Here is a 24,570-nt window from a genome sequence, read left to right as displayed (position 1 = left end):
ATGGGGCTGTTTGCCAAATGAATGTATATGAGTAACATCCATTTGCCAAAGTTGTCCTGGTAGGGGTCCTTGAGGGTTAACTCCAAATGAAGGAACAGATTGTAGTATAGGATCCCATCCCTTGGACAGGATTTCCCAATCTGCCGTGCTGCTTCCCAAGAAAGTTGAGACTGTTTACACAGGGCTGCAGCGTTCTGGTGATGAATAGTATGAGACTGAATTACTCGATCTGTCATGGTTGCTCCAAATAATTTTCTTTTGGGTAGCTTGATTAACAAGGGCATTCCCTTGTGCTAAAGCTCCAGGGAGCATGGAGTGAGCTCGAGTATGTCCTATAAAACATGGAGCTCTATGTTGACATACAAGTCTTTGAAGAAGGAGTAACTGCTGAAATAGTTCATCAGCATTTGTCTCTAAGACAGCAGTCTTTATAGTGGAAACACCATAAGTAAATTATCTTCCTATATTTTATTACTAAAAGTTTTTAAAGTTTTGGTTTTCACACTAAGCAGGTAATTCATTTATAATTTATTCTGTGATTAGAGTAAGTGCTGGTGAGGATGTGGAGAAAAGGGAACCCTCCTGCACTGATGGTGGTAATGCAGACTGTGCAGCCACTGTGGAAAACAGTATGGAGATTCCTCAAAAAATTAAAAATCGAACTGCCTTTTGACCCAGCTATCCCACTTTTAGGAATATACCCCAAGAACATCATAGCACTGTTTGAAAAGAAGAAATGCACCCCCATGTTTATGGCAGCATTATTCACAATAGCGAAGATCTGGAATGTAACTACTTTTTAATTTTATTTTATTTATTGATTTTTAGAGAGAGAGGAGAGAGAGAGAGAGAGAAGGGGGAGGAGCAGGAAGCATCAATTCCCATATGTGCCTTGACCAGGCAAGCCCAGGGTTTCAAACCGGCAACCTCAGTGTTCCAGGTCGACGCTTTATCCCATTGCGCCACCACAGGTCAGGCACAATAGTGAAGATCTGGAAACAGCCCAAGTGTCCATCATTGGATGAGTGGATTAAAATCCTTGGTACATATATACTATAGAATACTACTCAGCCATAAGAAATGATGACATCGGATCATTTACAACAACATGGATGGACCTTGATAACACTATACTGAACGAAATAAGTAAATCAGGAAAAACTAAGAACCATATGATTCCATAAATAGGTGGGACATAAAAATGAGACTAAGAGACATGGACAAGAGTGTGGGGGTTACGGGGTTGAGGGGGAGGAAAGAGAGGCGGTTGGGGAAGGGGAGGGGCACAAAGAAAACCAGTTAGAAGGTGACGGAAGACAATTTGACTTTGGGTGATGGGGATGCAGCATAATCTAATGTCAAAATAACCTGGAGATGTTCTCTCTGAACATATGTACCCTGATTTATCAATGTCACCCCATTAAAATTAATAAAAAACCAACAAAACAAATTTATTCTGTGATTGATGGAAGGTGAAGATTCATTTTGCTTTTTCTTCCATATAGAAAATCAGTTGGTCCAGTACCTTTATCGAACAGTCTGTTCTTTCTCCACTGGTTTATGTCTTTTTGATGCCATGTTTCCATTTAGTTAGGGGTTGACTGATCTAGTTATTTGTTTCTGGGCTAATATCATACCATCCAAAACTACAACTTTTATATATCTTGACATGTCATAGGGAGAGGTGGCCCACTTTGTTTTTCTTTTTCAGAATTATATTTTGCTATTCTTAGTTCTTTGTTCTTCCATATGGATTTTAGAATCTGCTTATCTAGTACCTTAAAAAAGCAGTAATAGGCCCTGGCCGTTTGGCTCAGTGGTAGAGTGTTGGCCTGGCGTGCAAGGAGTCCCGGGTTCGATTTGCGGCCAGGGCACACAGGAGAAGCGCCCATCTGCTTCTCCATCCCTCCCCCCCTCCTTCCTCTCTGTCTCTCTCTTCCCCTCCCGCAGCAAGGCTCCATTGGAGCAAAAGATGGCCCGGGCGCTGGGGATGGCTCCTTGGCCTCTGCCCCAGGTGCTAGAGTGGCTCTGGTTGCAACAGAGCAATGCCCTGGAGGGGCAGAGCATCGCCCCCTGGTGGGTGTGCCAGGCGGATCCCGGTCCGGGTGCATGCGGGAATCTGTCTGACTGTCTCTCCCTGTTTCCAGCTTCGGAAAAGTACAAAAAAAAAAAAAAAAAAAAAAAAGCAGTAATAAGTACTTGATCTTGGCTTCATCCAGACCGCCATGCTTCTGTTTGCAGTAGACATTATAACATTATTCTTCCTACATAAATTTTCATAACAGATTTTAGTTCCTATGTTTGCAGGTTAGTTAGAACTAATTCCTTTTTTCTTTTAAAAATAATCGTGATAAAGCCTGACCTGTGGTGGCGCAGTGGATAAAGCGTTGACCTGGAAATGCTGAGGTTGCCGGTTCGAAACCCTGGGCTTGCCTGGTCAAGGCACATATGGGAGTTGATGCTTCCAGCTCCTCCCCCCCTTCTCTCTCTCTGTCTCTCTCTCCTCTCTCTCCCTCTCTGTCTCTCTCCTCTCTAAAAATGAATAAATAAAATAAAAATAATTGTGATAAAGTTATATAACATAAAATTGGCCATTTTAACCATTTTAAGTGAATAACTCAGTGGCATTAAATATATCTGTAATGTTGTGCAGGCCCTGGCCAGATAGCTCGGGTGGTTATAGTGTCGTCCAGATTCGCAGAGGTTGCCAACTCGATCCCTGGTCAGGGCACATACAGGAACAGATCGATGTTTCTCTCTCTCTCTCCTCCCACCCTCTGTTCCTATCACTCTTCTTCTCTCTCTAAAATCAATAATGTTTTGCAAGCTGATGCTACTATGTCCAAACTGTAATTATTAAGCAATAACTCCTCATTCCTCCCTCTCTCTAGCCCCTGGCAGCTACCAATCTACTTTCTGTCTATGAATTTGCCTCTTTTAGATATTTCTTATAGGTGGAATTGTAGAATTTGTGTGATCATACACTTTGTGTCTGCCTTCTTTCACTTAGCATGACATCTTCAAGGTTTATGTATATCATAGCATGTGTGAGAACTTCATTCCTTTTAAAGGACGAATAATATTACATTGTATGTATTTACCACATTTTGTTTATTCATTTATTCCATGTTGGACACTTGGGCTGTTTCCCCCATTTGGCCATTGTGAATAATGCTGCAATAAACATGGTGTACAAATATCTGTTTAATCTCTGTTTTCAGTTCTTTTGGGTATTTACCTAGGAGTAGAATTGCTGGGTCATATGGTAACTGTTTAACTTCTTTAGGGATGGCCACGCTGTTTTCCACAGCTGCTGACCTGGTTTGCATTCCGCCAACAAAGTCTGAGGGGTCCAATTTCTCTACGTCATCTGCAATGTGCTATTTTCCATAATTTTTAAATAGCCGTCCTAGTAGGTATGAAGTGGTATCTCATTGTGGTTTCAATATGCATTTCCCTGATGACTGAAGATATTGACCATCTTTTCCTGTGCTTATTGGCCATCTGTTTCTCTTCTTTAGGGAAATGTCTGTTCAAGTCCTTTGCCCTCCCCACTCCCCTGACTTTATTTTTTTTAGAGCTCTTTTAAGTTCACAGTAAAATTGAGTAGAAAGTACAGAGAATTCCCATATACTCCCAACATGTACAGACTCCCCGTAATCAGTAACCTACACCAGAGAGGTACATGTGTTATCATCGAACCTACATTGACACATTATTATCACCCAAAGTCCATAGTTTACCTTAGGGTTTACTCTTGGTGTGCACTCTGTGGATTTTGAGGAGCATATAATGGCATGCATCCGCCACGATAGCAGCGTATCAAATAGCATCACTGCCCTAAAAATCCTCGGAACTCCAGCTACTCATCGCTCCCTCCCCTCCAACCCCTCTTTATGCCCCTTTTGAAATTGGGTGGTTTTAGGACCCGGGTTCGATTCCCGGCCAGGGCACACAGGAGAAGTGCCCATTTGCTTCTCCACCCCTCCGCCGCACTTTCCTCTCTGTCTCTCTCTTCCCCTCCCGCAGCCAAGGCTCCATTGGAGCAAAGATGGCCCGGGCGCTGGGGATGGCTCTGTGGCCTCTGCCCCAGGCGCTAGAGTGGCTCTGGTCGCAATATGGCGACGCCCAGGATGGGCAGAGCATCGCCCCCTGGTGGGCAGAGCGTCGCCCCATGGTGGGCGTGCCGGGTGGATCCCGGTCGGGCGCCTGCGGGAGTCTGTCTGACTGTCTCTCCCTGTTTCCAGCTTCAGAAAAATGAAAAAAAAAAAAAAAAAAAAAAAAAAGAAATTGGGTGGTTTTGTTTTTATGTTGTTGAGTTTTAGGAGTTCTTTATGTATTCTGGATATTAAACCCTTATTGTATACATGATTTGCAAATATTTCTCCCCCGGTCCGTGGGTTGTCTTTTCACTCTCTTTATGAGCAGAAGTTTTTCATTTTTTATGAAGTCCAACTTTACTTTTTTTTCTTATGTTGCCTGTGCTTTTGGCGTCATGGTTAAGAATCCATTGCCAAATCCAAAGTCCTGCAAAATTGCCCGTGTTTTTTTTTGTAAGAGATTTATAGTGTTAACTCTTAATTTAGGTCTTTGATTCACTTTGAGTTAATTTCTGTTTATGGTATAAGGTTAAGGCTATATATACCCAGTCCTAAGAAAGAAGGACTCCTAAACTTTCCCTTCAGATAATGGTTCCTGATCCAAACATTGCTCAACAAAGAGAAGCAAGAACTATTACTTGATCGAACCTTTTAGGCTTATAAGAGGAATATGGCAGATCTTTGTTGAGGTGCCAAAGCAAGATGGGAGGAGTGGGACGGATTCAGTCTTCCGTTCATCAGCACTCCACCTACGTTTGTTAATGGACCTTAGGTTAGCACCAGTCCTCTAATATGAGCAGCATACATTGAATATTCTGTTAATATTCTGGGCACTTTAGAAATTGTCACCTAATTTAATCACTACAGTGAATCTGCAAGACAAATATTATGCCCTATTGTTTAACAAAATCAGCACCAGAGGTACTGGCCAGGTGACTCAGTGAATGAAGTGTTGTCCCGCGGTTGACTCCTGGTCAGGGCACGAACAAGAAGCAGTCAAAGAGTACACAACTAAATCGAACAACTAAGTGGAACAATGAGTTGATGCTTCTCACTCTCTTTCTCTCTCTTTCTCTCCCCCTCCCCCTTTCTTCTCTTTCAATCAATGTAAAAATTAAAAAGAAAAAAGAAAAAAAGAAAGAACGGAAAGAAAAGAAAAGCCTCAGAGAGATTGAGCAGTTTACCGTGGTCATGCAGAGAGGAAGTGACAGGGTTGCATTCAAACCACAGCATTTTGGTTCCAAAACCCATGCTCTTGTCATCTTCTTGTCTTGGCCTCATTAATCTTATACTTCAGGACTAAAAGTCATTCATTCCTCAATAGGTATCTGGCAAACAAGGACATATGCATTGTATCTCTCTTTCTACTATTTTTTTTTTAATATAGAAAACCTAGATTTATTTGTTAAGCTATTACAAAGACAAAATAATTATCTGTACTACTCTGAGGACTTGAACCCAATTTCATGTGTTCTATTACAGAAACTGAAATAAGAGGCTGGAAATTAAAGGATATAACCTAAGTGGTTATAACAGAACAGACTGGTAAAATACGATAAAAGGAGCAAAAGCTAGTCCGAAGCACTTGTGTTAGTATGTCTGGCTGGGATGTTTCCAAAGAGGTTCTCTAGAGATGCCTGAATGAATTAGTCTGGGTCCTAAATTAGTAAAAAGATCCTTACCCCTGTGAAGAATAAGCAGAGACCAGTCTTCCTGAGGTCTTCGTCTTTCTTTTCTAAGGGTAAAGATATCCTTAGGCCCTAAAGAGTTGTATCCTTGATTCAGCCTCTCTCCCATCCAGTCTACTAACATCTTCAAGTGCTTATGTATTTTCACCACATAGCCCTGCGAAGTTCCTGAAGATGCATACACTGAAGGCAAGAATTACAGGCCTACTCAGAGGGTATCTAGACACAGAGAGTTTGGGGATAAATGATAAACTACAAATACCCTCTTGGTTAATTCACCTTTGTTAATAATAAAGGTCATAGTTTCTTCTGCTGGTGACAAGTTGTCTCAGTACAGTCTGTCTCAAGGAAGAACCGGTTCAGGTAAGTTTTGGAGAAGAAAAAATACTTTTATCATCATCCACTCCACAGAGGAAGAGGTACCAGGTTCTCTCCTAAAGTTGTGAACTGAATCCCAAAACAGCATAAAATAATTTTCAGTGATCAACATCTGCATCCTCAAACTGACCAGCAACTGTGGGTGTAGTATCTACCTCCATCCCATCTTCATAATCTCTTACTGAATCTTCTGTCCGGACTCCAGCCATGTTATACTGGCTGCTCACTGACTGAGAAAGCATTCCTTCTAATCTCTCCAATGTGGCCTGGCCTTCGGCTGTTAAATGGGATAGTCCTTCTTCATAGGTGTAAAATGTAGGGATGTCCCCCTGCCCTTGTTCATGTGCTTCCACGTCATATTCTTCTCCATCATAATCTGAATCTTCATCCTCAGGATCTGGATGCAAAGCCTGGCATTCACACATTGCAGTGAACATGGCCTCCAATGCTGATTTATCACTAGGCACAAATCTAAATTCAGCAATAGGTTCAATATCATCATCACTGTCTTCCTCTTCTTCATCAGCATCAGATTCTTTTGATTCTTCTCCAAATTTGGAGAAGATTCTTCTTCACCATAACACACAAATGCTCTCGTGGATAGGCAGTTAGGTCCCTGGACACCACATGCAGACTAATAGTGGGGTATTCCAGAGAGAATCCCAATCCAGAGCCATCTAACCAAGACAGGCGGCTCTCAGTGATGTAAAGAGTGCTGGTGCCGAGACCCTTCCCGTTCAGCACAGCCTCGGTATCTGGCTGCTGCTGCCAGAGACCTTCAGCTGACCCTGGTGGTGGGAAACTTTTGAGGAAGCTCATTGCCTAGTTCTCTTTCTACAATATTTACAGAATAACTCCACCTGGTCATCATGGGGAACTGAACCAGGGTAGAGGCTGATAGAGAGGTAGAGGGAAGTGACTACATGGAGAGTTGCTATTGATGTAAAAATAATAGGAGTTTGTTGGTGATTGAAAGGGTGGGAAGGAGCAGGTGGTGTCAAGATGAGTCAGGATGCTGGCTCATTGGGAACCATTCTTCCTTTTTCTATATGTATCTATTCATTTTAGAGAAACACCTGCCATTAAAAATGCTTTTCTCTGAGGCATTCTAGCCCCTGGTTATGTACCAGCTGTGAAGGCCATGACAGCAGTTTGGGTTTTGCTAAGGTGCAATGATCTTGAATTGTGTGTGCTGTAAGGCTGGTGTATAGGAAGGAAGTGCCTGGTTTCTTAGAGTGTCCATAAAAAATGACTCCCAGACCTGTCCAGGTGGTGGCGGCGCAGTGGATAGAGCGTCAGAGTGGGATGCGGAAGACCCAGGTTCGAGGACCCCCCCCCCCAGGTCTCCAGCTTGAGCACAGGCTCATCTGGTTTGAGCAGAGCTCACCAGCTTGGACCCAAGGTCGCTGGCTCGAACAAGGGGTTACCCGGTCTGCTGTAGCCCCATGGTCAAGGCACATATGAGAAAGTAATCAATGAACAACTAAGGTGTCACAATGAAAAACTAAGAATTGATGCTTCTCATCTCTCTCCATTCTTGTCTGTCTGTCCCTTATCTATCCCTCTGATTCTCTCTGTCTTAAAAAAAAAAAATGACTCCCAGGAAGGTCTGAACTGTCATTTAGATTTTTCAGTTTTATATTCTTTATTTTCATTGTACTATAGTAGAGTAGCCCTTTGTTTCATTACTTACTTTTGGTCCCTCCAGCACCCTCTTGCTCTGGAGGAACTGCTTCTGGTTCCCTTGAACCATGTGATTCTAGAAGGGATGGGTATGTTCTTACAGCTGATTGGTCCAGAGTGGACACCTGACCTCTACTGGCCAATCAAAGACTCTCTCAGGGTTTTTGTGCTTACAATCAGAAAATGTTTGAGGAACTCCTTGCCAGTGGTGATTCTTGGCCTCTACATGGCTGTATTTCCTGCCAGGTGGGGAAGACAATGAAAAAGGCTGATGGGCAGAGCTCTGGTGGTGTTTGTGTCCCTGTCCCCTGTTTTCTTGGAAGCCTACTGCACCCATCTTTTCCTCAATTTGGCTGTCTCACCATTCCTTGAATCCTGTCCTCCAGTTCACTCCCCTTTTGTCACTTGAGATTCTATCACTTAAAATCAAGAGTCCTGACTAACATAGGAGGAAGTTTTGTGCAATACTGCTGTTCCCACATTTGGGATTCAGGAAGGCTTTAGGATAGATCCCTTGGAAGTATCAAGGTCCACTGTATGTTTTTTAAGCATCAAGGGGCTGGATTTTGCCTAACTTGACTGACATTTTTTTAAAAATAAAACATTTGTTGAACGATGAAAAACTGTTAGCCTCAGCTATGCCCAAACCTACTTAAGTAATTTGAATGGTAGCTTACTTTTCCCACGATTACTAAGGAGCTGAGGGAAAGATTAGCCAAGTTTCAAATTGTACTTATTAAGTTTCTGAGATGAATAGGACCATCATCATCACTGGGGTTTAGAGAGTGGAGGGAGGAAAGTAATTTGCAGTGCTAGATATCAAGTTTCAAACTTGACGAAGGGGAAGGCATCTCTTTAATGACTGCCCTTTACTTTCCTGGAGCTGGGCAGTTCCACTCTGCCCGGCCTGATTAGGAGGACCGCCCTCACCTATGGATATCTTCAGCATTATAGAAATTTTAAAAAAGTATTGTATTCTTATTGTTATTTTTTACATTTGTAAAATTCTTATGCTACCTATCTGAGCTTCCTTTACGTTTCAGTTTCTGTACTACATAAGAGTAGTGTTCGATTTGGTTTTTAATACATATGTTATATATAGACACACACATTGTATGCACGGTTTTTTTTGGTTTTTAAGAGTAATCTATACTCAGTAAAATTTTTTATTGGACAGCACATCAAAGCATAAAGATTAGAAAAAAAAAAAATCACCCAGGTTTACACAATTTGAAGCCAGAAGCATTCAACATTTGGGCAGATTTCTGTGTGGTATCTTTGGGGAGTATTTTCTAAACTTAACTTGGCCGCCGGCCAGACATCTGTCCCGACTCTTTGACCTCCTGTGCTTCACTCCTCCCTTAATAGAAGTTTACTTAATCGACCCTGCCCTCCCTCTTCTGCCCCCCCACAGTAAAAATTAAAGCCAGCTGCTTGAGGATTCTGGTAACTGGTGCGGATGGCTTATGAGCATCCTGGTGACAGGGGAGGAAAGGCTCTGGTGAAGGGGAGGCACCTGGCAGGGAGCCATTTCAGCCAGGTGGTGGCTCTGAAACCTTGGGACTTGATGGCACCGGTGGAAACTGGCCAGTGGTGCCTGTGCGGAAACTGTGCTCTCCTCTCTCTTTCATTTCCCTGCTGTTTACAGAGCTGGTCAGAGCTGGTGCCCATGCTCCACATGGTGATGGCCAGGAGGAGTCCCCCAGAAACTAGCTCCCTCATTATCCTAGGCCTCCTAGGGGGCATGTTTTTATTTTTTAAAAATGGTTCTCTTCTTAATTTTTTTGAATAGGAAGACATTCAGGTGGTTCCAAATATATCTTTGTGTTTTATAGAGCAGAGGTCTCTTTCCTGCCCCTTCTTTCCTACCCTGTTTTCACTCTCCAGCCAGTCACTGCAGATAATCAGCTTTTAGTTTTTGTGTGTATTCGTCTACCGTTTACTTAGGAATATTCAAGCAAATACAAGTATATTCTGTGTTCTTGTTTTTCCCTTGTTGGAAACGAAAGAATGCATTGTGTACACGATTTTCTGCACCTTGCTGGTTTGTTTGTCTCTTTGTTTCCCACTTAATATTATCTTAGAGACTTTTAAAACATGTATCTGTGCATTGAAAGCTTCCCCATGCATTTTTATACTTTCAGAATACTCCATTTTATGGTTGTAGCATGATTTATTAAATCAGTCCTCTATTCAAGGGTATTTGAGTTCCTACCTATCTCTTGTTATTTTGAATAATGCTGCAGTGAGTAACTTTGTGTTTATGTTATTTCTCAAGTATGGCAGAAGGATAAATTCCCAGAAGTTAAATTACTGGGTCAAAAGAGATCTTTAGTTCTAATTTTGAACTCTGTTGTGGAATTCTTTCCACAAGGGGCTGTGTTAATTTATACTTCTACCCCAAAAGAATGAGAATACTTGTTTCTCTTGGGAGGTTATTACACATTTCTTACATGTTGCTTTGAATTGTTTGAATGTTGTTTTAGTTTGGAAGTTGTCCTTCTCAATTAAAAGGCAAATTTATTGAGTGCAAGGGCTAAGCATTTTGCTACTTTTGAATTGTCTGCATTTATAAATAATATAATATAACACGGCACCCTAGGAACACAGTATATTGTTTCCAATGTGATTTGAGAGAGTAAGCCAATTAAATCTTAATGCTAAAATGTTCTACTTGGTTACCGTTCAACTGAACTGGTTTTTCTCCCGAAGTAGTTATTATGAGGCCTTGTTTCAAGCAGTGTGGAATGAATGCCTAGGTGAGATGTTGTGACTTGGGCTTACACTGGTTCTCATGCCGATGTGTGGATCCAGATCCAGTCCTGTGACTGGGCATCAGCAAGTCTAGTCGCATGCCTGTCCTGTCACTTTCCTCAACATATGCCAGCACCTGCCCCATAGCAAGCAGGAGAACAAAGAGCTGCTTTTAAATGTTTTTTGTCTGCCTGGGATGTCAACATTCCATTCATCACTGTAACTTAGTTTGCCTGTATCCTAGTAGCAAAAAATGTACTAATTGTTTCTTTGTTCTCTCCGTTTCTGCTGCATTGGCTTCACCCATGTGCATTATCCTGTGCTGGCACCCAGGGGTCTTCCAACTGTTTGGCTTGCATACCCTCCGGAGGAAGCTTGTAAAATTACATGGCCCCGCACACATTTGCAGTCTGTAGAAAATATTTTATAGTTTACATAGTTGTAAAGGATATATTTTAAATTATATGATCAATATTGACTTTAAAAATAATTGAGCCCTGGCCGGTTGGCTCAGTGGTAGAGCGTCGGCCTAGCGTGCGGAGGACCCGGGTTCGATTCCCGGCCAGGGCACACAGGAGAAGCGCCCATTTGCTTCTCCACCCCTCCGCCGCGCTTTCCCTCTCTGTCTCTCTCTTCCCCTCCCGCAGCCAAGGCTCCATTGGAGCAAAGATGGCCCAGGCGCTGGGGATGGCTCTGTGGCCTCTGCCCCAGGCGCTAGAGTGGCTCTGGTCGCAACATGGCGACGCCCAGGATGGGCAGAGCATCGCCCCTGGAGGGCAGAGCGTCGCCCCTGGTGGGCGTGCCGGGTGGATCCCGGTCGGGCGCATGCGGGAGTCTGTCTGACTGTCTCTCCCTGTTTCCAGCTTCAGAAAAATGAAAAAAAAAATAAAATAAAATAAATAAATAAATAAATAAAAATAATTGAATATTTGTGTACACATATGTGTGTGTATATATGTGTGCTTTATATGTTCACAGATATTTGTTTACCAATCATACTGAAGAAATATCCTGCCGGTTCGAAACCCTGGGCTTGCCTGGTCTAGGCACATATGGGAGTTGATGCTTCCAGCTCCTCCCTCTTATCTCTCTCTTTCTCTTTCCTCTCTAAAATGAATAAAGTCTTAAAAAAAAGTTTAAAAAAAAAGCGCTTCTATTTAAGAAAAAAAAATTCTTTTATTCTTATTTTTTTTTATTCCTATTTTAATGGGGAGGGTTTTCCTCTCTTTGTTTTTTGTTTACAAACAATAAAATTTGTCAATTTAAAGTATGCAAGTTGATGAATTTTGGTAATTGTGTATAATTGCATATAATTGTAATATATATCATTGTATATATATATATATGCATATCTGTATGCATTTATATGCATAGTTTGCACATGTATTTATATATGGCATAAAGCCTTGACATAAATATAAATGTACATATATATGTACATGTGTGTATATTAAAATATACACATCTAAATAGCCTTAATATGAATATATATGTATAGGACATATATGAATAGATATATAGATAGCAATATATATGTCAATCCACTTATATATATTTCTGTTGAGACTATATATATTATATAAATACATATGTATATTTTATATAAATGGGTTATATAAATATATTGTATATAACAATATAAAATATAAACATTTATATAAACTATAGATGCTAAACTATGTAGCCTTAACATGAAATATATATAGATCCAGATGTGTGCATATATGTATGTGTATGACACACACTCAAAACTGTCACATTATTCTTTTAAATGTATACAGGAGAATCTAATAGTGTTTGCTACCCACTATCATCCATTAAAACAATATAGGAGCAAGTTCTCCTTTAAACACCAAGCGCCCTCTTTGCGCAGTGGTTATAAACATCAGTCATATGAACATCAGAAATTTTATCAGAATTTCCATTTTTTTCCTGAATTTGAATTTCCATTTCACATCCCACACAGACTTTTCCCATATATATTTTTATGCTTGAAAATTTTTTATTGGTTACCCTATTATACTGCAACAAAAAAATGTATAAATTGACAATATTTTTATATCCTGTGACCTTAAGTCCTATGATTATTGAATACTTTTTTCTGATGGAGTTATTATAATAATAATTATTATTTTTAAAGGTTTTATTTACTGATTTTACAGGAGGGGTGCAGGAAGATCAATTCATAGTTGCTTCACTTTAGTTGTTCATTGCTTGTCGTATGTGCCTTTACCAGGCAAGCCCAGGGTTTCAAACTGGCGACCTCAGCATTCCATGTCAATGCTTTATCCACTGTGCCACCACAGGACAGGCTATTAGATTGGTTTTTCATGTTTATCTAGGTGGCAAAAGCTGAACTTGTTTAGGTGGCAAACCCTGGGGGCCCAACGCTCCTGGCTGCTCAAAAGACTGTTAAATTATCCTAATGATTGCCTATGGTTCACTTCTGCATTTTCTGTCTGTTGCCAGCCAATTTGAAGCTCCATGGAACTTCTTTTCAAGAACTACGTTTCCCTGAAGTGTTTGGGCTGTGGCTTTCTCTTTGTCAATTCTGTACTCACACTTTTCACGTTCTAGGAGTTCTCAAGATTTCTGGTCTGCTGATGGCTCCCTTTGACCTGCTGTTATTATTTCATTCTTCCTCAAAATATCCTTTTTAGCATTTCATCTGGCCCTTGGATAGGAAAGGAGGGGGATCTTGTACTCAGTTCAGCAGTTTAAACCAGAAATTGCTTAAAATTGTCGCCCATTCCTCTCCTTGCCCCTTCCATATTCTGGATTTTTTTTTCTTTTTTTGTATTTGTCTGAAGTGAGAAGCAGGGAGGCAGAGAGACAGACTCCCGCATGCGCCCGACCAGGATCCACCCGGCACGCCCACCAGGGGGTGATGCTCTGTTGCAGCCACGCCATTCTAGCACCTGAGACGGAGGCCATGGAGCCATCCTCAGCGCCCGGGCCAACTTTGCTCCAATGGAGCCTTAGCTGCGGGAGGGGAAGAGAGAGACAGGAAGGAGAGAGGGAAGAGTGGAGAAACAGATGGACATTTTTCCTGTGTGCCCTGGCCGGGAATCGAACCTGGGACTTCCACACGCCAGGCCAATGCTCTACCGCTGAACCAACCGGCCAGGGCTCATATTCTGTATTTTCTCCTCCATCAAGCATTCTGGACAATTCCCTGGCAGACTGCACTTGAAGACCTGGGGCTCTCTGTGCTGGTGGTTTTGTTGACTTTATTATTACCAGGTACTTTGAGACTGCAAGGATGTAAGAATACGGCGGTACTAACAGAGCTATTCTAGCGTCCACCTATGCCCATCAAAGAGAAATTGCATTGGACAAGTTAAATAGGCAAGGAAGATTTTGTTTAAGACTAATGCTATGAGGGTCAAAACTGTTGCAATCGGGGTGAGAGACAGATCTCAACACTGACTACAACAGGGGTAGCTGCGGGTTTGTAGTCTAAAGACAGGATAAGGTATATCAATGGATAGAAAATTACTGAGAAGAACTTGGTTAGATACCAAAGGTTGGGGGATACTTACTAAACTGGTTTGGCAGGATTCTTGTTGAACTTGACGTTAGCAGGCCAAGGGTGGTAGGCCCAGGATACAGCCTAATGAAGAAGAGCTCAGAGGAGCCGGACCAAGTTTGGTCAGAGAAGGGGCTCTCGTCATCTCATTCTACATAAAAGATACTGTGAATATTTCTGTTCAGGGCTGGGATTCTTGGCCTCCTGGCCAAGTGGCTCCCATCCTAATTTGACCGTTAGCTCATGCATAATGCGATATCTCTTTATTTCACCTGGTCTTCATTGCTGATGCTTCCTTAAAGATTAATCCTTCCCAACACTTACAAAGGCAGAAGTGAATTGTGGTTAAGAGTACATGCTTTTGAAGCAGAAGCACTTGGGGTCGGCTCTGTTACTTATCAGCTGTGTGACTTTGGAACGATCACTTAAAACTATCTTCTTCCTAAAGCTGTTAATTATTAATATAATTATAATTGCTCAATAAATGGAAGCCACTATTCCTATCACATATCTGGATCTTCTGAAGCCAGCCCCAGCAGGACTCCCTGCATTATGACTAATGCTGTATATGAATTCACCTGGGCCTGGCAGATTGGCAGATATTTAGTAAGTACCAGTAACCTAAGGAGTAGCCCTGTTTGCTCCAGTAAAGGCAGAATCCCTGAGGCCCTCTGGCAGCTCTCTTACTCTGAATGGTATTCTGGAGTGCCTTAAACTTGCACTGCACTGACTCTAAGGAAAGCATCTAACTTTATTCCAGTAGTGTCGCACATCGAGGCCACTGGAACATTCTGTTCTTGTGGAATAATTATTAAAGTAAGTTATCTGCATCAGGACTTGAAGTGCCATGTTAGTGTGTACAGCTTGTCTGCTTTCTCATGACTAGCAAATGCTTCTCTTCAGGTTACCATCTGCTACAAAATGCTGTCACTCATACTAGATTAATTGATATGTCCTATATAGCCTCTTTACTTTCAAGAGGACACCTAAAAGCTTTAGAAACTTGAGAATAAGTGTGTGCATTACAAAATTAGGGGGAAATAGAGTCATTTTTGTTGTAGAACACATAGAAGACTGAAGACAAAAGACAGAAATGGAACAGGATCCTTGAAAATTATGGTGACAGAAATGTTTCTGCTTTTGCTATTATCCCTAAGTTCTCTACTCTCAGATAATAACAGAACAATCAACACTACCTAGGACAGTACAGTGGGTGTTTCTCTTCCAGCAAGTCCCAGCCTGGACTGCACAGCCAGGGCTGACAGCGCCATAGAGCTGAAGTCGTCAGTGAGTCACCAAATCAGAATCACCTCTGTGGAAATGTCAAGTTACAGACATCCTTTAAAGGGACTTTGTAGAGATTGCTAGGAATAGTGCTGATTTAGTGAAGTAGAAGTAAAAACAGGAAACGGGTGATTTAGAAAGAAATTTTTGCCCAGTGTTATATTAGGATTCTCCTGAGAAACAGAACCAGAAGGAGATGTATACATAGACATATGCATAAACATGTGTGTATAGATATACAGACAGCCTCCAACTAATGATGGTTTGATTTACTAGTTTTTGACTTTACAATGGTGTGAAAGTGATATGCATTTATTTGAAACCATACTTTGAGTTTTGATCTTTCCATGGTTAGCCATATGTATAATACCAATAGTCTCTCATGGTGCCGGGCAGCAGCAGAGAGATGCTTTTGCCCAACTGCAGGCTAATGGAAGTGTTCTGAGCACATTTATGGTAGACTAGGCTAAACTATGATATTTGGCAATTTAGGTTCATTAAATGCAGTTTTGACTTACAATATTCTCAACTTACAGTGAGTTTATTGGGATGTAACTCCAACATAGGTTGAGGAGCATCTGTATATACATATGTATATACATATATAAAGAGATTTATTATAAGGATTCATTGGTGGCAAAAAAGACCAGACCTCAGTTAAGCAACCTCAGTACTTGAATTCCGGCTAAGAAAGAATTCAGAGGCAAGACTCAAACTATAAGCAAAAATTTATTTAGAAAGTCACAGAGGTAGAAGAAGTAAATGAGCCATTAAAGAAGTGATTCGGGAAACAAGTTACAGAGGTAAAAGAAGGGCCCTTGGAGCTTAGGAAAAAGAAAGGTAAAGAAAGGCAGTGCACCTGGGGGTGAGAAGAGGGGGGCGGAAAGTTGTGGGCATGTTCCCAGAAGGGGAGGCACCGGGTTCTCAGTCCTGAGGGCTTCTCAGGGAGGAGATTTTAGGGGAGGTTCCAGGGGAGGAGCTCAATAGAATATTCATCAGCTTTTCAGGTGTGTCCTTTCCTGATTGTGGTCTCCACTGGTTGTTTGGTGCCAGGGTAGGCTGTCATTAGTCATCGCAGCTGGTCCTGAGGTCAGCTGTGGCCTGTCTGGTTTTGCTGCTTTTCTGGGCCTGGAGCTGAAGCACAACTGAGGCTTAGTTGTATTTGCTGCGGGTCAGAACCTTATTGTTCTGGGGGCTTAAAGCTTAAGGGGCTATTCTCTGGCCCCTTGTTCATTCCTCCTCTAAGGGGGTCTAGCCTACATGACTAGCAACATGGCAGGGGATGAAAGGTCAGGGTAGGGTCCAAATCTAATGCCTAGAGATATGAAAGGTCAGGCCATCTAAACCACAGGACCAGAGATACGCTGGTGGAGGAAGGGTTACTCTGGGGGCAACGTCCTTGTTTTTCCAGTTTTGCCCTTTGCTAGGCACCTAGGGCTTTCCTCCATGGTGACCTTCTGTGCCCGGCCTGCCATCCTTGCTCTGCTCATGTCTGTCTAACTGCCTACCACAGATGGACTTATGCAGTTATGGAGGTTGGGAAGTCCCAAGATCTGCATCCAGAGACTCAGGAGTGCTGAGTCTTTTTTGGCTTAAGGCCAGAAAAGAGCCAAGGTTTCAATTTGAGGCTGAAGGCAGGAAAAAAACCAATATGCCAGCTCAGGGCAGGCAGGCAGGCAGAAAGAGTTCTATTCAGGCCTTCAACTGATGTATGAGGCCCACCCGTGTGGGGAGGGCAATCTGCTTTACTCAGTTTACTGATTCAAATGTTAATCTCATCCAAAAAGAATCTCACAGACATACCTACAGTTATGTTTGACCAACTATCTGGATCCTGTCCACCCTGCCCCAATCTCTTCCTGGTCAGATTGACACATAAAATTAACCATCACAAGTACGTTCTCTGTATTATTTCGGTATTTAATGGTATTTAATTCCCTTCCACTTTCGGAAATGTAAAGGCAGAGAGAATAGTGTGAGAGCAAATCCTTCATTCTTTTCCTGACCGCACCACAGCTCCTGCTTAACCATTGGTTGGATTCTTTACTCAAACTTGCCTGATGTTAACACATCAGTCACTGGACTGGGATAAGGGTAGTAGTTACTAAAATTCTTCTTTCCAGTGGAACCCCAGGAGAATGGGAGTTATGGGAAGACGTGTAGTCCTCCCTTGCCACAGTTATTTTTCAGAGGACAGAATTTAGAGTGTTAGAACCCATGTTGTCTGACCCGTGTTGGCACAATGGAGAAAGCACCAACCAGAAACGCTGAGGTCACTGGTTCAAAACCCTGGACTTGCCTGGTCAAGGAACATATGGGAGTTTGTGGGGCAGCTGTGTTAGGCTTGCTCATGGGTTTACTGGCTGCAAGCACTTTGCTTGATTAGTGCGTGAGCACGTGGCAGAGACACGTGTGTGTAGCCTCTGTAAGGCTATGGGTGCTTCCCCCAGGCAGCAATTCTCCCAGATCGCTCTCCTGCCACCATGAGGTTCGGTTTTCTGTGCTCCCTTGCCCTTACTGCCAATAGCAGGTTTTTCTTTGTTTATTAGCTCTTTCCCTTTTGTTGTTTATTCACTCACCTGTCCTTGCCAGCCTCCAATAAACGGGTATGGCCCCACACTTCTCAGCTGGGCAGTTTATGTACCGTCTGTCCGAATCCAATGTGACCCTGTCTGGCCTCAGCCACCAGCATTACAGAGTTGATGCTTCTTGCTCCTTACTCTTTCTCTCTTTCTCTCCTCTCTTTCTAAAAATGAATAAATAAAATCTAAAAAGAAACATTTTAAAAACCTGTATTCCTCTTGCATTTCTTTTTTTTTTTTAATTTTTAGTGAGAGGAGGGGAGGCAGAGAGACAGACTCCTGTGTACCCCAACCGGGATCTAACCAGCAAGCCCACTAGGGGGTGATGCTCTACCCATCTGGGGCATTGCTCTTGCAACTGGAACCATTTTTTTAGCACCTGAGGCCGAAGACTTGGAGCCATCCTCAGTGCCAGGGCCAACTCGCTCTAATCGAGCCATGGCTGTAAGGAGGAGAGGAGAAGAGAGAGAGAGAAAAGCGAGAGGGGAAGAGTGAAGAAGCAGATGGGTGCTTCTCCTATGTGTCCTGACCGGGAATTGAACCTAGAACTTCCACACGCCGGGCCGACGCTCTACCACTGAGTCAACTGGTGAGGACCCTCTTGCTTTTCTAACACATAGCGTCTACATCCTTAGCTGACATTTTCCTCCCTTAGGTAGCTTGGTGGAGGCGGAGGTTGTTGAAGTATGTAACTGTACTGATTATTTGCTTTCCTTAGAGATGATTTTCTTCAGGCAGATAGGATTAGGCCCTCCTAGTAGTGAATATTGTCTGGTTCTAAAAGTGTGGTGCCTGACCCAGGCTCCTGAGCATTACCTCGGAATTCATTAGAACTGGAAAAATCTTGGTTCCCCCCAAATCTAGTGAATCAGAAACTCCAGGGGTAGGACCCAGAAAGCTGCATTATAACAGGCTTTCTAGGTGATTCAGATTCATTCTGAAAACTTGAGAACCACTCATCTAGTCTGTTTGCAGTTAAGATACTTGGTGGTGCCTGACCAGGCGGTGGCGCAGTGGATAGAGCGTCGGACCGGGATGTAGAGGACTCAGGTTCGAGACCCCGAGGTCGCCAACTTGAGCGCGGGCTCATCTGGTTTGAACAAAGCTCACCAGCTTGGACCCAAGGTCGCTGGCTCGAGCAATGGGTTGCTCGGTCTGCTGAAGGCCCACGGTCAAGGCACATATGAGAAAGCAATCAATGAACAACTAAGGTGTCGCAATGCGAAACGAAAAACTAATAATTGATACTTCTCATCTCTCTGTTCCTGTCTGTCCCTGTCTATCCCTCTTTCTGACTCTCTCTCTGTCTCTGTAAAAAAAAAAAAAAAAAAAGATACCAGGGTTTTGATTAACTGATGCATATGTTGAAATTGAGCAAAAAGCTAAAAAGGCAACAAACCATAATCTCAGAGATCTTTGATGTCCTTTAGTGGTGTATTAGAGGTCAGAGCTAATACTCTTCTTTGACAAGGATAGGCCAGATAAACCTAGATTGCGGACTAACTGAAACACAGGTTATACATTCTGTGGTCCAAACGCCATGACACAGAGGAGGGAGAAGAGACTCGTGCAAGTCAACTTGCTGTTGTGGTTGAGCCGTTTAGCGTTTTCTTACCTCTGTCAGCTGCCAGAGCTTCTGAAGATTAGGTTAAAGCTCATGAAATGTGAACAGTGTTTGAGCACACTTACTCTCATCAACAGCAACCAAAGACTTACTGTTCCTCGGCTCTGGTTTTTTTTTTTTTTAATCTTCAAGGGACTCCTGCATACCTGCACAGAGGCTGCCTCCGAGGAAATTTCATGGAAAAAGTTATTTTCACATTTTCCCTTCTCTGAATTAAGTAGAGGGAGGAAGCTTTACTCCAGGAGGACAGATATACCTGTAATGGGCAAGAACAGCAATTGGATATTGTGATATTCTTTAAAAATACTTGTGACCGTGTTTCCTTGCAGATCTAAAGGCTGCATATATTACCAAAGGCACAATAGGATTATGCAAAACTGAATTACGCGTCCCTCCATGCAACTCCCTAAGCTGCTCTCTTAGAATTGTAAGTTTCTTTTTTTAAAAAAGATTTTATTTATTCATTATAGAGAGGGGAGAGAGAGAGAGAGAGAGAGAGAAGGGGGAGGAGCAGAAAGCATCAACTCCCATATGTGCCTTGATCAGGCAAGCCCAGGGTTTTGATTAGCTGATCAACTCTTGGAGCGCAGAGGTTTTTTTTTTGTTTGTTTGTTTTTTTGATCTTGCTTATTATATGCACAATACTTCTCACATAATATGTGTTAAGTAAATTTTTGTTGAATTAGTGAAATTTTTTAACCTCACCCTTTCCAACTGTCAGGGCCTATTCTTGGTACTGGCTATCTGAAAGCAAATAAGATAGGCTTCTGTCCAGCAAGATATTATAGCCCTACAGAAGAGGGAAACACAGTCAGTACTCTATAGTGTAAGGACAATGTCATAGAGGAATTGATGTCAGTGAGATTATGATGGACGCATCGAAGTTGGCCAGGCAGACACGCTGACGTGGGAAGGTCTGCAGAAGGAAGGGCACTTTGGAGTCACGCACCAGTGTGTGCCAAGATACAACGTTGTAAAGCAGCACACGCCATTCCAGGAACTGAAGGTACCTGGTATTGCTGAAATTGTATCAGTTGCATGTTTACAGAGGGGAGAAAGGGTGGGAAATATATTGGGAGTTGAGGCCAGGTTAAGGGGCTCAGAAATTATTGTATAAACAGTGGGGATGCGTTAAAGAATTTAACCAAGGAAGAAATGAGGTGGCAGCATGAAGGATGAACTAATTAGTGAAGATGAGAATTGCCAGGGCCCACACCAGGGCCGAGGTGGTCATAGACCTGGCTGTACTTGGAGACCGACCCGAGTGGGTGAGAGGAAGCAGAACACTGAGGAGTTGAAGGTGACCATGTGGGTGGTAGTGCGACCCTATAGCCCAGATCTCTATAATAAATGCAGAGTAGGTGGAGGAGGAGATAGCGAGTTCACGTCAGAAGTGCCATGTTTATAAAACTGCAATATTTTGGCAGAAAGGTCCAGAAAGCAACTGGACATTCTGTGGCCTCAGAGAAGAGGCCAGGGATAGAGTGATTCTCAAATTTAGAACACATATGTCTATTTTTATTTCTTTTTAGGATTTTATTTATTCATTTTAGAGATGGGAGAGAGAGAACAAGAGAAAGAGAGAGAAGGGGGGGAGGAGCAGGAAGCATCAACTCTCATATGTGCCTTGACCGGCAAGTGCAGGGTTTTGAACCAGCAACCTCAGCATTCCAGGAGCACACCTATGTTTAAACAAATAACCAAGTCCATCTCTGGGTGGCTGAGACCACTTAAAGGATGTAGCTCCAGAAAAGAAGAGGCCTGGAGAGAGCCGTGGGGAATCAAACGTTAAAGGGACAGAGGAAGGCATTGGAGAATGGTAGGAAGCAGAGACCTGGAGCAGAAGCGGCACTTCCCAAATTTAGAGAATCACCTGGAGAGCGTGTTAAAGCACAGCTCATGCCAGCACCCCACAGAGATTCTGATTCAGTTGGTCTGGGTGGGCTGAGAATTGCATTTGAAATGCACTCCCCTGCAACGCTGAGCTGCTGGCTCTTGGCCACACTCTGGATGACATTGGAATAGGCGAGAGAGTGGTCATTGGAGGGCAGTTTGGATTTCTGGGGATATAAAGACCTTGGGCATGTTTAAAGGTCGAGGCGCAGGAGGTAGCAGACACACGGAGATATTGGACATCCTGGAGAGAACAGGGATGAGTAATGAAGGAAATGCACGGATGAGATAAGAGGAACAAAAGGAAGATGGAGGCACCAGAGATGGATGCAGTGCAAATATTAAAGGGCCGTGGTGTCCACTTTTAAAACCAAAGCCCCTTTGAGGAAGATGGTTTTCTTGTAGCTTCTCCTTGTGTTCTGTGTCTTTATCTCCTGCCTCCTCAGGCTGCTGTTTACTTGACCTTTCCCTCCCCGCTGTGCCTAGGAGCTTTGTCTCTGCCGGGATCCTCCAGTGCTGTCGCTTCCGTGTGCAGACGCAGAAGGAGAGGACTTGCTACGGATGAAAGATCAGTAATGAATAGGCTTTCAGCAACACAAAGCATTTCAAGGATAAAGGAAAATTTCAAAGAAACGTTTGATCATTATTGCTAAAATTGTGTTTCTGCTGCCTTCTTGCTGGAATTGCTGTCAAGCTGTCTGACGGCTCCCCGGGGATCTTGCCCCTGGTGTTGCAGCCACAGAGAGGGACAAAGGCCCAGCTCTCTCCTCTGTTCACCAAAGCCTGCTTCCTTGTAGCCTCAGAGCCCTCAGACAAACTAGAGAAGCTTCAAAAATCACTTTGTACGATTAAAAACAACAACAACAACAAAAACAAAACAAAAAAACCAGCCACCACACCAATGATTACTCTAAGCAGCTCTCTGCCTCTGTCTGTGTGGATCACACTGTCCGAGTTCAAGCCAACAGAAATTTATTGGGAGCTGTCATAGAACAAGTACCCTAAGAGGCTCTGTGATCCAAAGCTTAGGAAAATACTGTTGGGATTCTGAGGGGGTCCTTTGTGTTGCTTTCTTTTCGGAGTCATGGACCAGATGATACAGTTAGGGGAAACAGGCCAGGATTAAAATATTGTCTTTCTTGCTGCTTAAAGCTGACTGGAGTATGTAGCTTGGGCCCAAGGCCAAGATAGGCATCCCATTTCTTTCTGCACGAATGAAACTTTCCCCTTAGACATAGGCACAGTCACTGGAAACTGTTTTATCCAAGAAGAAACCATGGGCCCAGTGGGGCAGACATCTCTGAAAGAAGAATTCAAAAGCAGCCTGGGCAGTGAGTGTGTAATGACCCTGTCCCTACTGTCATTGATTATGTAAGTCATTTATTCTTCTTTGAGGGGGTGATAGTAAAGGAAGTAGGCAGACAGAAGGGTGGAAGCTATTCAAAACTGTAGAGAAAGGCCCTGGCCGGTTGGCTCAGTGATAGAGTGTTGGCCTGGCGTGCAGGAGTCCTGGGTTCGATTCCCGGCCAGGGCACACAAGAGAAGCGCCCATCTGCTTCTCCACCCCTCCCCCTCTCCTTTCTCTCTGTCTCTCTCTTCCTCTCCCGCAGCCAAGGCTCCATTGGAGCAAAGTTGGCCCTGGCACTGAGGATGGCTCCATGGCCTCTGCCTCAGGCGCTAGAATGGCTCTGGTCACAACAGAGCAATGCCCCAGATGGGCAGAGCATCGCCCCTGGTGGGCGTGCTGGGTGGATCCCGGTTGGGCTCATGTGGGAGTCTGTCTGACTGCCTCCCCATTTCCAACTTCAGAAAAATACAAAAAAAAAAAAAAAAAAAAAAGCTGTGGAGAAAGTGTTACCTATATTCTTCATCAAAACAAGAAGAACATGGCTTCTCCTACATTGTCCAACCATTTGGCTCCTTTTTTTTTTTTTTGTATTTTTCTGAAGCTGGAAACTGGGAGAGACAGTCAGACTGACTCCCGCATGCCCCCGACCGGGATCCACCCGGCACGCCCACCAGGGGGCGATGCTCTGCCCACCAGAGGGCGATGCTTTGCCCCTCCGGGGCGTCGCTCTGCCACGACCAGAGCCACTCCAGCGCCTGGGGCAGAGCGCCCAGGCCATCTTTGCTCCAATGGAGCCTCGCTGCGGGAGGGAAAGAGAGGGACAGAGAGGAAGGAGGGGGAGGGGTGGAGAGGCAGATGGGCACCTCTCCTGTGTGCCCTGGCCGGGAATCGAACCCGGGACCTCTGCATGCCAGGCCAACGCTCTACCACTGAGCAAACCAGCCAGGGCCGCCATTTGGCTCTTAACCCATGGGCTGCCTGGTCAGACCTCTGGCCAACCAAGCATGAAGCGACCTTCCTGTGATATGTGGGTTGGAAGTGATGAGACAAAGATCAGGGGGTATATTCCAGATATCAAGAACAGCTTGGCTCTAACTTTCATGAGAGCTCTCCCTTATAAACGTTGCACCTTTGTGTATCTCTGCCTGGGACCAATGATGGGCTTTCGACTTTGCCTGCAGAAGATTCTGTGAAGAAGCAGAGCAGAATGTGAATTAAATTAATTCCAGCACTTTAATGTGCTCCATTTTCTCTTCTGGTTCTCATTTCAAGATGTCCAGCCATGTTTGGCTATGAGCTCAAATTGTAGCATCAAAGTACATTACATTGCCCTGAGTTAGACGACTCCTCCCATTCTTAAATCCCAAAAGACAATTCAAGTTCCTACCTCAAGAAGCTTTCAATCTAATGGAATAAAACTAATACTTAAATAATTACAACCCAATCTGAGCATTTGAGGGTAAAAATAAAAAAAAAAACATTTACAGCAGGTTAGAGGGGATGGCATTAATTCTGAGAGGGTAGGAGAAGGTTTCGTATAAGTGATGGATTTAAAAACAGTTTTTATTTTGGAAAAATTTCAGTTGTAGAAAAATTACAAGAATGGTAAATTAACTCGGATTCAGCAGTTAACATTTTGTTGTATTTGTTCTCTCTCTCTAGATACACACCCCAGCCCCACCCCAACATTGTTATTGTTGTTAATTT

General features: G+C 43.3%; 1 protein-coding gene and 1 pseudogene across 1 annotated transcript in view; one reads left to right on the top strand and one right to left on the bottom strand.

The window, feature by feature from the left end:
• The window catches only part of EXTL3 (exostosin like glycosyltransferase 3), a 498,145-nt gene that overhangs the window by 378,351 nt on the left and 95,224 nt on the right, over nt 1-24,570 (top strand). The gene's annotated exons all lie outside the window — the stretch shown is intronic.
• LOC136389176 (methylosome subunit pICln pseudogene) lies at nt 5,486-6,985 on the bottom strand (annotated as a pseudogene).

The sequence above is a fragment of the Saccopteryx leptura genome, chromosome 1 (genome assembly GCF_036850995.1).
Source record: "Saccopteryx leptura isolate mSacLep1 chromosome 1, mSacLep1_pri_phased_curated, whole genome shotgun sequence".
NCBI classification, from domain to species: Eukaryota; Metazoa; Chordata; class Mammalia; order Chiroptera; family Emballonuridae; genus Saccopteryx; species Saccopteryx leptura.
Note: the sequence above shows the minus strand (reverse complement) of the source record. Positions and strands in the feature narration are given on the sequence as shown.